General features: G+C 28.3%; 1 long non-coding RNA gene across 1 annotated transcript; it reads left to right on the top strand.

The window, feature by feature from the left end:
- The first annotated feature begins 2,082 nt into the window (after positions 1–2,082).
- Positions 2,083–3,275, top strand: LOC145043803 (uncharacterized). Its single transcript, XR_013681151.1, has 2 exons — positions 2,083–2,264; positions 2,626–3,275. It is a non-coding gene; the product is annotated as an uncharacterized LOC145043803 (long non-coding RNA).
- Positions 3,276–3,688: the final 413 nt, after the last annotated feature.

Genomic DNA, 3,688 nt, shown 5'->3' with positions numbered 1-3,688 from the left:
AAATTGTAGGTTTTATGTTTCTAATTTGCTTTTCTAAATTTTTTGTTTTTTTTTTGTTTTTTTAAAGTTATGCAACGTATGATATTTTTATTTTTAATTAATGAAATATTACCATTTAAAAAAAATTATTCATTAAAAAAATAAAAACTAAATAAATAAACCCAAATATGACACCACTCCTTGGGTGTGAAAACAAACCACACTATTGTGGTAAAAACACATGTAGCGCCTATGTGACAGTGTGGCAAATTAAGAGAGTGTGACACCACTCCCTCCAGCCTAAAATGCACCATTAAACACCCCTTACTTTCTCTACCAAATTGTTGCTTCAGTTAATGGTTTTTACCGATAGGGGCTTTGTCCTCCTACCTCCAGATTTTGTCGTGTCTTGTTTAAGATGAAACTCACGCTCTATATAGAAATTATACTATGCACCCCTAGCTTCTATTAGATCATAGTATTTATAGTTATCATATTTATTCCGGTTAAAATCACCTAACATAGGGATGACAAAAAAAACCGTACCTGGCGGGGAAACCCGATTCCCGAAGTTTTCAGGTCGGGTCGAGTCACTCTTATCGGGTATTGGGTATTTTTTTCGGGTACAGGTTAGGGAGTGGGTTGTGTCTGCCCCGCCACGAATATATATATATATATATATATATATATATATATATATATATATATATATATATATATATATTATATATATATATATATATATATATATATATATATATATATATATATATCCGGTAAGAATTTTTTTTTTGTAGGAAGGTAAAAAGTTTTTTTTCTACATATTTTTTTGACGAACAAAATAAATGAATCACTAGATGATTCATTTGTAAGATGATTCATAAGAAAAATTCCCAAAAAAACATTTTTACGATTCATTTTTAAGTAAATTAAGAAAAAAATCATTTTTATGATAATTTTAGTGAATAACAACAAAATCATTGTATAAATGAATCATCGATCGAGATGTCTTTTTGAGAATTTTTTCTTGTGAATCATCTTACAAATGAATCATCTAATGATTCATTTTGTTTATTCTCGAAAAAAAATATGTAGAAAAAAACTTCTTACCTTCCTACAAAAAATTTCCTTCTTATTTGATCTTGATTATATATATATATATATATATATATATATATATATATATATATATATATATATATATATATATATATATATAATAAGGTGAATTTCATCTATATCCTTATAAATTTTAAATATTACTTATATATCCTTATAAACTTTAAAATTACATATATATCCTTTTCAAACTATAAACGCACATTTATATCCAAACTTTTAACTTAATTAGATTTAAATTAATTTAATTTAAAAAAAAACATATCTAAATATCAAAATACCCTTTTCTAAATTAAAAATTAGAATTAAATCTAATTAAAAAGTTCATACGCCTCATTTCTTCGTCGTTGCAAGGTGCAAGCTATGAAGATTATCAACTGTATTTGATATTGCCCTACCCAAGATGGAGGCCTTTGGGTTTAAAGACTCCAAAATCTTCATTTTCCATTTGTTCTTTTAAATGTGTGGAAGGAATAAAATATAAATAACACAGTAAATCAATGAAACACAACAGCTACTTTGTTTTTTTATTTGGTTTCTATTACTTACTTTCGATTACCCCTCCTTTATCCCTTGCTATGGTTGATACTTCTTTGGTAATCTTTTATTCTTCTAGATAAACTATTGGTATGCAAGGTTAACAACCATTATGAATATTGGTAGATTACGTAGAAGTGACACACAGAAAGATTTTTAGTATTTGGTTAGGTTTAATCATTGATTAAATTGGTTTAATCCTAATTTTTTTGACTTTAGAAGGGTGGTTTGGTAATATCACACGACATTTTGAGTTTTAAATAAGTTTCTTAATATTAAATAGTGTTAATCCTAATTAAAATAAATGTTTAGATAATATATGAATTTTATAGTCTTAAGAGGACTTACATGTAATTTTAAAACTTGAAAGGATATAAAAATAATATCTAAAGTTTGAAAGGATATCAATGAAATTTACCTATATAATATTACACTTCTGGAAGACTAACCCTAAAATAACTGGTTCACGCTTCTCTTCTAGTCTTCTAGGTTACAGCCGACATATTTCCAAATAGACGGAGTTACCCTTCTTTCTTTAATCGATCGAAACTCACAACAAAAAATCGAATCATAGATTCATACAGCTTTCTTTCTCTTCGATCGACGCCATGCACAAGAAACAATCACAGGTAATCGATCTCATCTTTCTTTCTCTTCATTTTTTCTTGAAATTAATCATACGTCTTATTGATAAATTGGTCATTTTCCAGTATAGATATGTTTTACATCATGTTGTTTATAGCCTATTATATATATTTACAAGTCACTTTATTTTTTTTATAGTATCCAATTCAAGCTGATTATTGAATTAAAAGTTTTCTAAGATATCTTACAGAGCATTTGGCCGATTTATGTAGATCTAGATTTCCTAAAAAAAATTTAGTTTGATTCTCTATTTTGTTAGTTACAGATCATAAAAATTATCAAACTGTGAGATCGATGTTTTGTACAAATATGAATCGCATAAAGACAATTGTTTGAATTTTGTAGATCTAGCATGAGAGAAGAATGGGGGAGAAAATGAAGGAAAAAAATGGTATTTGGGGATGGGTTGGAGATGCTCTAAAAGATGGATTTCCAATCGAAGACCACAATGACATTGTTGTCCATTTGAAGATTTGAGTTGACGAGTTTATAAGCATGTAGATACCATAAACTATTTTTGATATCTATAAAGCGTAGAAATCGTGGTTTCTTGATTCTCATCCAACAAGATGTTGGAGCTCTTTATGTCACGATGTATGACTTTTTGTCAACGATTACAAAGGATTATGAAGGTAGTCTAGCCCACACGCAACATCATTGCATATCTTGAGACATTTGCTCTACATGAGACTTGTGCATCCAAAAATATGTGTTGTGCAAGTGTCACGTGAGAGTCTGATGCGTCAAGATAGACATTGGTGTTGTGCGTGGGTTAGCATACCGTCATAATCCTTTGTTATCGCAACAGAAAGTCGTGCATGGTGATATAAATAGCTCTAACATCATGTTGGATAAGAACTACGATACTATGATTTCAAGTTTTTGTATCTTAAATAGTATATCTAAGACATTTTCTAGTTGTGGATTGGTTTTTGTTATTTGTTTTGAACTATTGTAATTGTGAAAAGTAAATTTAAAGAAATGAAGTTTGGGGATCTTCATTTTGCTATTATTGTATGATATGTTTGTGTAATTATAGGCTCGCGTTGAGTTATGTTTAATGTTGATATACATTTGATATGATCTCCATGTGTTTGTATTGTTGAATATGGTGCTATATTTTTCTGTTTCTTTTATATGTGTTCTAGATCTTTATGTTTGATATTTAGCATGTAAAACGATTCAACTCAATCCCCCATTACAAAATACATCATATAGGCCTTAACAACCTAGGACCCTCTAATGGGGCATTTTTTATGGTGGTTGTTATAGATACACCATTTTTTATAACCTTCATACACCACTAGCTTTACTTTTTAAATCATAATTAACATATACTTACTTTTTTGATCAACTTTTATAATTATTTCATTAAAACCCAATAAATAAATAAGCTTTATTATTTAAT

The sequence above is a fragment of the Lactuca saligna genome, chromosome 4, assembly GCF_052625555.1.
Source record: "Lactuca saligna cultivar CGN05327 chromosome 4, ASM5262555v1, whole genome shotgun sequence".
Classification (NCBI taxonomy): domain Eukaryota; kingdom Viridiplantae; phylum Streptophyta; class Magnoliopsida; order Asterales; family Asteraceae; genus Lactuca; species Lactuca saligna.
The sequence above is the reverse complement of the archived record's forward strand: the minus strand, read 5'-3'. Positions and strand labels throughout refer to the sequence as shown.